The sequence below is a fragment of the Rattus rattus genome, chromosome 12 (genome assembly GCF_011064425.1).
Source record: "Rattus rattus isolate New Zealand chromosome 12, Rrattus_CSIRO_v1, whole genome shotgun sequence".
Classification (NCBI taxonomy): Eukaryota; Metazoa; Chordata; class Mammalia; order Rodentia; family Muridae; genus Rattus; species Rattus rattus.
In genome coordinates, this window is record NC_046165.1 from 39,926,401 (window position 1) to 39,941,755 (window position 15,355).

The following is a 15,355-nucleotide window of genomic DNA, read 5'->3' on the forward strand; positions in this document are numbered from 1 at the left end:
AACCCACATACCTATGGTTACATGAACTTTGACAAAGGGGCTAAAAGCATCCAATGGAAAATAGACATCATTTTCAACAAATGATGCTGGTTCAACTGGGGGTCAACATATGGAAGAATGCAAATTGATCCATTCTTATAGTCCTGAACAAAGCTCAAGTTCAAGTGGATCAAGGACCTCCACATAAAACCAGATACACTCAAACTAATAAAAGAAAAAGGGGGAAAGAGCCTCAAACACATGGGCACTAGGGAAATTTTTCTGAACAAAACACTAATGGATTATACTCTAAGATCAAGACTCTACAAATGGGACCTCATAAAACTGCAAATCTTCTATAAGGCAAAGGACGCTGTCATTAGGACAAAACGGCAACCAACAGGTTGGGAAAAGATCTTTATCATTCCTACATCTGAAAGAGGCCTAATATCCAAAATTTATATAGAACTCACTAGTTCGACTCTAGAGAGTCAAATAACCCCATTAAAAATGGGGTACAAAAGTATATAAAGAATTCTCAACTGAGGAATATCGAATGGCTGAGAAGTACCTAAAATTGTTCAGCATCCTTAGTCATCAGGGAAATGCAAGTCAAAACAACCCTGAGATTCCATATCACACCAGTCAGAATGGGTAAGAACAAAATCTCAAGTGACAACAGATGCTGGCAAGGATGTGGAGAAAGAGGAATACTCCTCCATTGTTGGTGGGATTTCAAACTGATACAACCACTCTAGAAATCATTGTGGAGGTTCTTCAGAAAATAGGATATAGTACTACCTGAGGACACAGCTATACCTCTTCATAGCATATACCTGAACGAAGTCTCAACATATAACAAGGATACGTGCTCCACTATGTTCAAAGCAGTCTTATTTATAATAGCCAGAAGCAACCCAGATGTCCTTCAGCAGAGGAATGGATACAGAAAATGTGATACATTTACACAATGGAATACTACTCAGCTATTAAAAACAATGACTTCCCGAAACTTTTCACCAAATGGATGGAACTAGAAAATATCATCTTGAATGAGGTAACCCAATCTCAAAAGGACATGCATGGGATGCACTCACTGATAAGGGTATATTTGCCCTAAAGCTCAGAATACCCAAGAAACAATCCACAGACCACATGAAGCTCAAAAGGGATAACCAAAGTGTAGATGTTTCAGTCTTTTTTTAGAGGGGGCAACAAAAGTACTGAGAGGAGGAAATTTGGAGACAAAGATTGGAGCAGAGATTGAAGGAAAGGCCATCCAGAGACTCCCCCACCTGTGCATCCATCCCATATACAGCCACCAAACCCAGACAATATTGCGGATGTCAAGAAATGAATGCTGACAAGAGCCTGATATAGCTGTCTCCTGAGAGACTCTGCCAGAGTCTGACAAATACAGTGGTGGATACTTGTAGCCAACTATTGGATTGAGAATAGGGTCCCCAATGGAGGAGTTAGACAAAGGATTGAAGGAGCTGAAGGAGTTTGCAAACTTATAAGAAGAACAAAAACATCAATCAACCAGAACCCCCCAGAGCTCCCAGGCACTAAACCACCATCCCAAGAGTATGAACAGGTATGAACTTATGGCTCCAGCCACCTATATAGCAGAGTATGGCCTCTTGGGCATCACTGGGAAGAGAGGGCCTTGGTTCTGTTAAGACTCAATTACCCAGTAAGGGGAATGTCAGAGTCGGGAGGTCATAGAGAGTTGGTAGGTGGATGGGGAGCACCCTTATAGAAGCAGGGGGAGGAGATATGGGATAGTGGTTTTTATTTATGTTTAAAATGTAAATATAAAACAATCAAGCAAAAATAGAATATTTAAACCTTCTGAAGTTGTTATTGCTATATAAGATACTAATCCGATAAAAAGCATAAAATTGCTAAAATACACACCTCACTGTTTATATGTAAAATTGGGGAGCAGGTTGGGTGAAAGATTCAGATTCAGAGTTACTTGTAAGGCTGTAAGATATGGGTCAGAGCTACAGTTAGATGCTGTCATGGTATGAGCAAGTGTATCCCTTTACATAAGACTGCAGGGCAGGCAATGGACCAGGAGAAGAAACCTGGTAAGGTCAGTAAAGCCAAAGGCTAGCAGCCCTGGAGAATCAGAAGGGACAGTAGTAGCTTCGCTTGCTCCTGTCATGTAGCTGCAGTACCTCAAAGATTTGCGACCATTGGTCTTGTAAGAAGAATGCCCCCAAATCCTTCCACATGTTGATGAGGCACCCCTAACACCTCAGACCAAGGCATAGGAAAAGAGGCATGACTATGTTCAAGTAAGCTCAAAAGAGAAATAGCTATGCAAATAGGGTACCCAGAGGCCTGGAAGGTATAGCCAGTAGGTTTTCCTTCCCAGATCTTCCTGCTTGCAACAGTATTTAATCTTAGGCCCACCCTGAGAAGTGCGGTAAGGTTCTATGCATCCATTTTCTGTTGTGACAATAAACTGTTTAGAATCATGCTGTCTCTTTTCATCAAGACGGGGCTTTCCGCCCCCAGAGCAGTGTCTCTGTGCATCCGTAAGGCCCAGCACCCACCCAAGCTGAGGTAAGAAATAAGTGAAGTCAAACTCCGTGTTCTGCCGCCCCAAGCTGCCATGGCCAACGGCAGAGCAGACATGGGCCCAAAACCCTACATAAAATCGCCCATAATTTCTTTAAAATATTTTTGCTACTGTTAGAAGGCTTACGTTCCTAGGCATGAGCAATCCTCCACAGTGATACCTGATTGTCTGCGCTATTTGGTGGTTGACTACTATAAATGTAAATGATCTGAGAACCAAAATAGCCTATATTTCCTGTGACTAACCTCAGAAGACACGGTGAACATCTTCAATACCTTAATACAATATAGTCATGAGTTACTTCTATGTGGTATGGGGAAAGACTAGAGATGCTTTGAGTGTTAGGAAAGGGAATCACTATAGGATATCATCAAGGCCATGAGATTGGAAAGTTTAAAGCACTAGAATTCCATGTTTAAAAGTGATTGTTTATTCTTTCAGAGGATTCAGTTTCTATTACCAGTACCCACATGGCAGCTCACAACCATCTGTCATTTTTGTCACAAGACGAAAGTCTTTTGATGTCTTTGGACAACAAGCAAAACACTCATATACATAAAATAATAATTTAAGTAAATCTATAAATCAATTAAGCATCACTAGGGGTTATTTTAATTTGGGGGGCAAACAGAGAATACCCTCAATTATTCTGTTCCAATTGGGGAAGACATTTGGGGGAAGCTTTACCCCAAACCAAAATTTTCTTCAATAATATCAAATTTTTCACTAAAAGTAGAAAGTACCGATCATTATTATAAACTGTATCAAACAGAACATCACATGTACACTACATTTATCCTTTTAAAAAATATTGTAGCTTGTGATAATTCCTATACTTAAAATAAACCATGGGCTATCACAAAGAACAAAATGATAAGAATACTTCCTTTCAGGTAACTGCACATCCTTGGATGATGTAGGAATTCCACTGGGCTTCAACTCTGTCATCCTTCAGGTGGGCAAGGTGACAAACTGCTTATGTCTCTGGAGGCTGTAGAGAGTGCAGAAGAGATTATTGATGAAAGCAGCAATGAAGCATTAAACAACTCTGAAAAGGTGCCATGTCTTCATTAAATGATCTGCCGACTTGCCTCCTAAATGCCATTTGAATATCTGCTGTTGCTTAGCATGTATTAAAAACAAATAATAATTAACAGAATCATTGTGCGAAATTAATTTCAGGTGACCTCTACCAAGGGAAATTCATGTACTACAGGATTAGCTCATCAAAGAACCAGACTTACAGGGCCTCTTGTAATGATAGCATTGATCTTCAGATATTATTCCTCTTCGTTAAACATCGGAGCCAAGACGCAAATACAACAGGAAGCCGCCTGGCAATATATATACTCAGAACTGTTAGAGCCCAGTGCCGTTCACCTCTTCTTAAATGTCAATAGAAGGTGTCAAAAGTAATGACTGACTGAAGACATTTTAGATGTCTTCAAATTTTGATTTGTAAATACTTGTTCAAGGAAAAATAGTACTGCTACCTCCATTTTATGATGTTATTCATCAGCCAACTGGTAGAAGACTTGGCACATAATAGGGCAACGATTGCCTAAGTAGCTGCACAAGCTCTGTGTGACAGCTTGCTTGTTGTTTTACTGTGGATCTGGGTTGATTTTGTTCTAGTCTCTGGAGTCAAGCCCCCATCAAAAAGAAAAGTTTGCCTCTACTAATTAGTACTTCTCTGAACTACTCTTGAATGTATTCTATAAAATATGTAGCGACTTGTCATTAAGAACCACACTAAATCTTTTATGAGATGGGGACTTAATGCATTCTGTCTTCAGTTTTGTTTAGAGCCATATAAGTAGAAAATCATTTGACCTGCACAAAGGATTGGCCACCTACAACTCAAATTATTGCTTTAAATCTACATTTTAGCTGCACAATTCCATATAATAGGTTTGATAGAGAAATCATTCTGCAAATATAGAAAATTGTCAAATTTAAAATGTGTTTAATTGCTTGAAGCATTGTGGTGAGTGACAAGGAAACTAATATTAAATCTCGACAGAAATTGATTCAGCGAAATGACTATTAAGATAGTCCTCATTATATCTTTGGAGAAAGATTTTGTTAAAACAGGAAAATAAGAAAGAAAATAGGTAATCTGTGGTGAATAGCAGTATAAGAAAAAATATTCTAAGAAATATTGAGTATTTCCAAGAAATTAAAAGGAGTAAAACAGATAATATAAGAAATGAAAGTTATGAAAAATGTAATTGTGTCTTAATGCCAAAATGTAGAATAAAGCTTTAAAATTTATAAAGTTATTTGAGTTTGAGAAAAATGTAATGTTCGCTATTTTGGTTATGAAATACTCTGCATAGATAATGTATTAAGCACATTATAACTGTTTATGTATACAAAATAATTCTAAGAGAAGAATATTAATTTTCTCATCAAAGTTTCACAACAGAAAAATGCATAAAATTATCGTAACCATTTAATAGTGAGATTTGCAGTGACAGTTAAAGAGAAGTTTATAATGAGGGGATATATCAACCTTAAGAGTCTCATTGACTTATTGCTACCTGGGGCTTTTGACATACTACACAGATAAGAAGTTAATGAAGGGTTTCAGAAAGCTTTTTTGGTATATAGAAGCAATGGTTTAAGGTAATAATAGGTAGCTTCTTTGAGTGAAACTCTTATTGGTTTTTTTAACAGTCTACCAATAGGAAGAAGTTTAGTTCTTAAGGTGGAGCACACTCCTTCTTTAAATGAGGAAAAAGAATACCCTTGGCAGGGAAGAGAGAGGCAAAGATTAAAACAGAGACTGAAGGAACACCCATTCAGAGCCTACCCCACATGTGGCCCATACATATATAGCCACCCAATTGGACAGGATGGATGGAGCAAAGAAGTGCAGGCCGACAGGAGCCGGATGTAGATCGCTCCTGAGAGACACAGCCAGAATACAGCAAATACAGAGGCGAATGCCAGCAGCAAACCACTGAACTGAGAATAGGACCCCTGTTGAAGGAATCAGAGAAAGAACTGGAAGAGCTTGAAGGGGCTTGAGACACCATATGTACAACAATGCCAACCAACCAGAGCTTCCAGGGACTAAGCCACTACCCAAAGACTATACATGGACTGACCCTGGACTCTGACCTCATAGGTAGCAATGAATATCCTAGTAAGAGCACCAGTGGAAGGGGAAGCCCTGGGTCCTGCTAAGACTGAACCCCCAGTGAACTAGACTGTGGGGGGGAGGGCGGCAATGGGGGGATGGTTGGGAGGGGAACACCCATGGGGAAGGGGAGGGGGGAGGGGGATGTTTGCCTGGAAACCAGGAAAGGGAATGGCACTCGAAATGTATATAAGAAATACTCAAGTTAATAAAAAAAAAAAAAAAAAAAGGTGGAGCACAAGCCAGAATATTCAATTTAGTAGTGTTCAGGAAGACAACAGGACAGGAAAATGCACATAAGAACTTTAAAGTGAGAGGTATCTTCTCCAGATAGCAGCAATGGGTAGAGTAGTCAAAAGCATATTCTTTCCTGGGGTAGTAGCATTTCACTGCCATCAGTCACAAGGAGATATGACTTGGTATTGCTTTTGTGTCCCCTTTCTGTGTGCAAATACAGGCTTTGACGACTTGGACTTGATTTTTAATCATAATTTTATAGTGTGGAATTGTGACCTTTGGTTTTGTTTATAATTATCATAAGGGTCAACTAAAGGACTAAAATTAATGATATCCTTCATTGTCCATGATAAAGATACATTAAGAGAAAAGAACAGAGGGTCAGAAAATTGAACAGATATATGTAGCCTTGGGGGAGGGGGGTAGGAAACTGAAGGTAGCCACTAGAAAATTCCAGACACCAGGGAAGCAAGAGGTCCCCAGGGTCCAATGGGGATGACATTAGCCTAAATATGCAACAAAGAGGAAATAGAACCTGGAAAGACCATATCCAGTAGATAGGGCACGGTGTCCAGCTGAGGGATGGGGCCACCCACCCATGTTAAAATTTTTAACCCATTACTGCTCCTGTCTAAAGGAAATACAGGAGCAAAACTGGAGCACAAACTGAAGGAAAGGTCATCCAGAAACTGTCTAACCTAGGGATCCATCCCATCTGCAGACACCAAACCCTGTCACTTTTGCTGATGCCAAGAAGTGCTTGCTGACAGGAGTCTAGTATGGCTGTTCCCTAAGAGGCTCTGCCAGAGCCTGACCAATACTGATGTGGAGGCTCACAGCCAATCATCAGACCGAAGTCAGGAACCCAACTCCTTCGGAGGAGGTAGGGGAAGCTCCTAAAGGAGCTAAAGGAGTTGAAGCGGATTACCTCATAGGAAGAATAACAATATCAACTAAGCAGACACGTCCCCCCCCCCAGAACTTCCAGAGATAAACCACCAACCAAAGAGTATTCATGGAGGGACCCATGGCAGCAGCTACATATGGAGCAGAGGATTGCTTTATCTGCCATTAGTGAGAGAGGAGGCCCTTGGTCCTGTGGAGGCTGGATGCCCATCATAAGGGGATGCTAGAGCTGTGAGACAGGCAGAAGTGGGTGAATGGGTGGGGGAGCACTCTCATGGAGGCAAAGGGGAAGGGGAAAGGGAAAGGGATGGGGGAATTCTCGAAGGGGAAACTGAGAAGTGGGACATTTGAAATGTAAATAAAGTAACCAATAAAAGAAAGCGAGAGCGAGAGCAAGAGCCAAAGACTGGTTAAGATTTCTGAACTTGTTTGAAAAACAGTGAAAAAATTACACTAGTAAAAGCAGAATATACTGAAAAATTTGGTGATCAGAAAATGAGACCCTGGAAATGATTAATACAACTTGCAGATAACCTCGACATTTCTTTTCCAACTTCGTGACAGGAGTAGAAGTACAGTTGGTTTAACTAACCTTTTACAAAGATGAAATCAATCCCCATAAATGAATACCTGGTTTGAGAATTTTGTTAAAGCTTATACATAATAATGTCTACTCTAATATAGCTTCCTTCCTTCGGTCATCTTGTTCCTATCCTTTAAATGGTGATAATCTTTAGAACTCATTTGTAGCTATAATCTCACACTACCTGCTCCCCGGGTGACCTCTCTTAAGTTTATTGCTCCCTCTATCAACTCTACTTTGGATTAATATTAAATTCCATTCTAAGTTTCTTCACTAAGTTTCAATCTCAAATATTTCATAGGCATTTCAAACCCATCATTCCTCCAATTTGAATTGAATATTTAATCACTGAAAATAAAGTTATCATCCTAAATTTCTTAGTTCACTGAAAGTCACTGAAGGTCAAAAAAAGTGCAGTTTGCCTAGACATAATTCTCTTTTCTGTATATCTAATTGTTCATCAAGTCAAGCCAAATATACTTACTAAATGATTCAAAATTTTGTTTTCTACCTCGACTTCTTCTTTCGGATGTCCATCACTTTACCACTACTAGAATAAGTGAAATTATTACATCTTTAGAGGCAAAAATGAATACCAATGATTCAGTATAAAATAATCAGAAATTTTATAGTGGAGATTTGAAGGAAGCAAATTGAACAAAATTTGTCTTAAAATTTTCTCACTTTGTAAAAATGGGAAACATTTCAGGTATATTTTGCCACTTTCATTCATTTTATCTCTGTAATATTAATTCTCTGCAGCATATCACGGTTTGCCTCAGTACTAAGTAACTTGAATACAGACAAGATGCATGAGAAGCATGATCAGGTAGAAACTCCTCTTGTATTCACAAAAACAAAAAGGAAGAGGGAGGGAGGGAGGACGGAGGGAACGAAGGAAAGAAAGAAAAAAAAGAAAGAAAAAAGGAAGGAAGGAGGGAAGGAAGGAAGGAAGGAAGAGAGGCAGGGAGGAAAGGAGGAAGGGAGGAAGAGAGGAGGGAGGAAGGGAGGAAGGGAGGAAGGGAGGAAGGGAGGAAGGGAGGAAGGGAGGAAGGGAGGAAGGGAGGAAGGGAGGAAGGGAGGAAGGGAGGAAGGGAGGAGAAAGAAAGAAAGACAACCTATGTGACCAGTCAACCCTAAAGAAAGTATGGTAGGAGAGAGTAAATGTCATGTGAGGTTTCAGTCCTTTCTGGCGAGTAGCATTTCAGTTTAAGAGGAGATTTTTTTTCATTAAGATGATTCTTGGGAATATGTATTGGAATAAGTATAAATAGTATTGATCTAAAACCAACTATCTTAAAGAAGATTGAAACTCCCACTTTGCCCAAATGAAACTGTGGGAATGCACAAAAAAAGAAATGAGAAAAAGAGTGTTAATGGGGGGAAGTATTTGTGAGGGTAAGACAGGGAGGAGAGGAGGGAATGGGGATGCAATTGGGATGGAAAGCAAATAAAAAATAAATTATGGAAAGAAAAGCAATTAATTGTGTTATCTAATAAAGAAAAAAGACAGAACAGTGTAGCAAACAAACATAACTTATAGATATTATGAATGAAATAAGAAATGTATACATTGACATTTCAAGACACACATGTGTTTGTCTATAAGTAGAAACCATAAAAATATCATCAACCTTTAGTTCTGCTCAAATGCACTTTTTTGATTACTAAGAAAATACTATTGTTTATTAAGAGATGGAACAAGTCTCATAAAACAATACATAAATACATATTGATGTCAAATTTTTTTCAACTCAAGAAGTCTGCACTTTGTAAAATATCAAATATTGAGTAAAAAAGAAGCTAATTTTATTATACTTGGCAATTAGTTACATTAGAAGAAATGTTTGAGCTCATGGACTCCAATATTCTCTGATAAGTTATAATCTGTTTGACCAATGTCTGGAGTATTAGAGCATATATCATGTTTCTCTATTTTTTGTTAAATTGAGAATTAAAATTAATGTCGACAATGGGTAGGAAGATGTACATAAGTTGTGTTCTTAAAACAACAACATCAAATATGTGTGTTCTTTTTAAATAGCTATAATTGATAAGTGAATTTATATTCATTATAAGCAAATAACTATTGCAAGTTTCAAATAATTTTCTTTGAACATACTCCAATAAAGAAGGGAAATATTTGAATTTATAGAGATTTTTCAAATAACTCAAAATTTTTGCTTGTCATGAAGAAGCTGAACAACTTGCCTGATTATTTCATACTAAATTTTGATTTTCGTGTTCCTGCATTATTCTAATATAGTTAGATGCTATTAGTAGAAATGAAATCCTCCTTAAAAGTAACGATGCACTTAAAAGCATTATTTTCTTTTTAATTTCACCTAAAGTGATCTAAATATTCCGGGTTTGGAATAAAAAGTGAAAAAGACCAAAAAAAAAAAGAAAAAGAAAGAAAGAAAGAAAAGAAAAAACCAATATGAGAGTCTACTTTAATCAGTTGTGTAATTAAATGATGGTGGGCCAGAGAGGGCTTTCAGCACAATGTCCATTGGAAGTGTAGTACACACCAAGTGTATACTAAGAGAGACTTTTAATTCATCCATGTCTTTTGGAAGTTATCACCATATGCTGAGAGGCTTAGGTATAGGAAGGGCCCTTTCCAGTATGTGACAAGCTGGAAAATGTGGCATATATGTGTATTTGTGCTTATATTCATGTGTTTTATGATATAATTCTATCTATATTGAGTGATGTTGCGAACCAAAGCAACACACACACACACACACACACACACACACACAGAGAGAGAGAGAGAGAGAGAGAGACTTAAAAATAAAAGTGATAAAGATAATATAACATGAATATTCTGTAATCTAACTTTTCGTACACTTTTTTCTTTTCACTCAGACCCTGTTGTCTTTTAATTTTTACATATAAACAGCAGAGTAAAGCTTCTAAGCTATTCTTTTGTAGAGTATAAATGTTCTCCTTCTATTGCTTCCTTTTTCTTATACCTCAAGGGAAAACTAGGGGAAGGGAAATATGAGCTTTTTATCTTTGACTTTTTATTCCTTCTCCTGTGGAAAATACAAACAAGACTACAGACTAAAACTTTTCCTTACATCTAAACAAAGAATTGCTCCCTATGTCTTCTTCTAGATATATCATATTTGGTTATATCTGATGTGCTTATCTAATGTGTTTATTTTCTATATATGAAACATATATGCTAATTATTAGGATAGTATTCACATTGATACAACATATATACAAAAAATATATTATCAAGGTGTAGAGATGGATTTTGATAGTAGAGAACTCCTTTAAGCACAAAGGACACTTCGGTTAATTGTAATAGCATACACACAACTATTGATTGATTGGTTTCTTTAACCATAAGGACAGTTTTTATAATTTCTTATCCTAATATGGCTTTATCTATATTTGATTGACTTAAGAGAGAGCAATTAGGTGTTACTTAATTTGCTGCCGACTACAGCATTCATACTTGCTATTTTACTAGTTAATATATTTTTAAAAATTGTCAAATTCATTTCATTTGGGTTTATTAAAGATATATTTCTATAGACCTTAACTAGTAGACTAAGACTGCTAAACAAATTCCAAAATTTTTGTATAGTTTTCATTGTGTTATATCATGTCTTACTGTGGCATTAAAATGCCTGTTTAATTGGCTCACCTTCTCTTACTGCTCCATGACTCTTACCTTTCTGTCAAATGCCGAAAGTAGCTTCTGAGCTTCACAGAGTTATCAAAGAAGCAACTGAGAAATAAGTCTGCTCCTCACCTGTTCCCTGGATGTTTTGTGCGGTTAATACAAACCACTTCTCCAGGTTTCAGATTTGCTTTCTATTAGAGTGAAGAGCAGAGAGCAGCAGGACATTTCTTTTATCCTTTCATTAAAGAGTCATTGAAGGCATATGGCCTTTCTCTTTTCCAGATGGAATTTCTGGACAAATGATGTCTCTCATTTTACTGATGTTCTTAGATCTCACTGAGACACAGATTTCAATCCTCGTTATAACACGCTGTACTTTGAATCACACTTTTGACTCAGCATATCCTTTAATTTGGGTGTCTCCTCTACCAGATGAATTTTTCAGGGAGAACTGCAAAAGGTTTCATAAATCCCCAGGACCTTAATAGGCATTTTGCATAGACTTTGGTGAACAGAGCTGAGACTCTCTACTGAGTGCAGCTGAGATGTGAGTTTTCTTCAGTAAATACAATGATCATTTGGAGACTAACTATACGTATCTGTCTTCAAATGTACTTTCCATGAGGAAATACAATGTCTCTCTGTAGACCCAAGAAACACTGATTTTTCTCATGTTATGTCCTACCCAGTCTAAGATAAACTTTTAGATCTTTGAGGTAGTTTCTCTAGTTATGTTGGATCCAGTTTGAAAACTTTATGAATATGAGCCGAAAGATAAAAATAAAATTATTAAACTTTTCTTAAGACAACATATGTAAGTCACATAGCTGCTAAATTTAAAAACATACATAAATATCAAGTAGATGTATAATTAAATATGAACATATTTTACTGAAACTTTATACATATACACATATCCATACATGTGAGCATATGTCATACAACTTTATGAGTAGCTGTTCACAGAGTATTCCAGTAAGTGTCTTTCCAGGTGAAGCTGTGGTTTACAGTACCTGTCAATGCCCACTCTTGTAAGTGCTCACAGGGTTACTGATTTCAAGTAATTGACACGTGTTCTTGAGTGTGCAGTAGAGAACAGTGAAAATAATATCAGACCTGACTAGCTGCTTTCTGCAGGTCAGGTTGAACCCTGTGTAAGAGATGATTTATAAAAATATGAAAATATTTGGAAAATTTCTATTGTGTTCTTAACTTGGAAGGTAAAATCCATGTTCTTAGATGCTAGTATTCTTGGTTCATTTGGTTGGGTGGGTGGTTTGTTTTCTTTTTATTTATTTATTTTGTTTGTTTGTTCATTTGTTTTTAAGCTTAGGTGCACAATCACTACAACCCAGCAACTGTAGATAAGAATCCTGTGTCCTCAACATCAAAGATAAATATTTCTCAAAATATCAAGAGAAAAACATAGTGCAATGATACCATAAGAACTGTAATCTATATTCTAATAGATTTGTGATGCATATATAGTATTGTATAATTAAGATGCCAAAAAGAGAAATGTTAAAAGAATGCTGCTTTAGGCATAACTCTGACAGAATCAGAGTCCGTGCATCCCTAAAGATGTATTAGAATTGAGCTTGTGCTTCTGTTGACTTTGTATCTAAGGAAACTAAAATAAGACATCCCAGAAGAAGCTGACTAATGGAGTAACTGTTTTTAAAATTATTTTCCATTCATTCATTTTTTATTTTATGTATATAAGTGTTTTGCCAGTATATATGCCTGTGTGCAACATGCCTGCAGAAGTAAGAAGAATGTGTCAGATGCTTTAGAACTGGAGTTACAGATGACTATGAGTCACCATATATATTCTGGGAATCAAATTCAAGTTGTCTGCAAGAATGACAAGTTTCCTTAATCTCTGAGCCATCTCTCCAGGCGCAGGCTAACAATATAAGGTACAGCGAGGTTTAGGTTCAGTTGAGATACCTTGCCTCAATAAGGTGGAGAGTGATCCAGAAAAAACTCTCAATATGAACGTCTTTATCTTCTATACACACATGGAAACATTTTCATACAACTCTCACACATGAATCCACATTCATAAGCACATATATAGCACACTCAAATACAGAGGAAGATTTCACTCTCTGCAGAAAATCACAGGCAAACACACACACACAGAAACACACAAACACACACACAAAAACACACAACACACACAACACATATTTCTGAATACCCAATTTATATATTCAACATATTGTCTTAAAATTAATCACCATTTTCTGTACATGATTTTCACAAACACATGTTAGAAAACAACATATCTACGTAAGCAATTTATATCAATTGAGAATATTAAGAAAATTAAGATCAGAAAAGAGAATATAAACACTATATATCACAAATATATACATGCAAACACAGTTATAGTGGTAAACCAAATAGTAACTGACAGTTACACACTATCTTTCCACAAGAAAGTACTCATTGGTCCCTTTCCCACTGGAATTAGACCTTTCAAACAATGTGAATGTATCTGCCCTTTCTTTTACATTTTTTTAACATTACTGAATCTAGTATGAGTCTTCTCTAAATTCTCTGAACACTCACAATTTACTTTGACATGAAAAACCTATTGATGACTTCATGAAACGTATCCCTTCCAGCTTACATGTAAGGTTATTTTAGATGACTATGTGCTACTCAGAAAGCATTATAAAACTATACAGCACAAGACATTTATCTGCTTCCTTGTGTTAGTTAATATATTGTACTTCAAAAGATCACAGGGTTATCTCTGTCCAGGATTCCTCCACCACCACCTATTTTTTCTCTCACCTGCCTGTGCTCCAAACAAGTAAGATTCCTGGCATGAAAATGAAGAACTAGTTCATAATTTCACTAACATTTCCTCCTGGGTTCTTTGCTCAATTATCCTTTTCAATGGGTCTCCTGGTTTTTTGTTTTACTGATATATGCATCTCTTCTAGCTTAGATTTGAAGACATTTTGGGGTGACTACATACTATTAAGAAAACATTATAATCAATGCTACACAAAATATTTGTCTCTGAGAAGTCTCAGACAAGTTGCTCTAATATTTCTAAGAATGATTGTGAGTATATATGAGGAGAGATGGCAATAAGATTATTTTTAATAATTTTATATGAAACATAAATCAAGAGCCTCTTAAGATAATGCTTAGAAACATCTTTTCTTTCCATGAAGTTTTCTCTTTAATGTATGGACAGCATTAAGTGTAATTTCTCATTAGTTCAATTAATATGGAGTGTGAAATCCAAAATGAGAGTATCCCAAATCATTGCTAAAAGACTTTATAGTTTTATTGCTACATAAATCTGGGATTTCCAGAATGATAAGTAACCGTAGGTCATTGGCCCATTGATTGTACCAAAAAGAAAGCTGTTACAGATCAAAATTTTACTGTATATATCCTGGGAAGGTAGCCTGGTATTGCTGCCAGTTTTCAGCCAGAATTTTCTTGAACTAGGTCTTAGCAAAATTATATCACAAATTAAATGCTGCATGAAATGACAGCAATGTTACACCATGTAGGAATTACACTCTACATAAGATGAGAAGACAGAGGCATATACAGAGATTATTTTGTGGAGTATCTCTGATAATAACATATATCAGCTTTTGATTAATCAAGCTCTCATTTTGATCATTTGTAGTAAGTTATCTAGTAATGTTCTTTGAGGTGACCCTGATTGGACACCAGAAAACCCAACATAATTAGGGCTCAATCCCGTGCTTTCATATGTGGTTGATCTGGTGTGTGATTTTTTATTCCTTCATTTTGACAGAAAATCTCTTATTTCTACACCACTAAGTCTCTTGGTACTTCTGTTCATCATATTGGTTATAAACATAAGTCCCAATCAATTTATTTTGTATAGAGTTGGTATTCATATTTCGTATGGTGTTCCCAGTTAGTTTTTAAGATTGTCTTGTCTGTATATGCATGCATGTGTGAAGAGGTACGCTTGTGTGAGTATTGTACCCATACACGTAAGAGGAGACCTTGGGATTTGCTGGGACTGGAACTACAGGTGGTTGTGAGCAGCTTAGTAAGAATGCTCTGAAGTAGAATTATGAGTTCTGTGCAAGAGAAGCAAAGTCTCTTAAGTTAGGAAACCATTTCTCCAGCTCCTGTACTTCAAGTTTAACTTCTCCCACCTGGGTCCTCAACAGGACTGATGTCATGCCCCAGCTGTGGGCCGGTTATCTTTTGGGGTTAAAAATGCTTGAAAAAATACACCATTGGACATACCTCCAA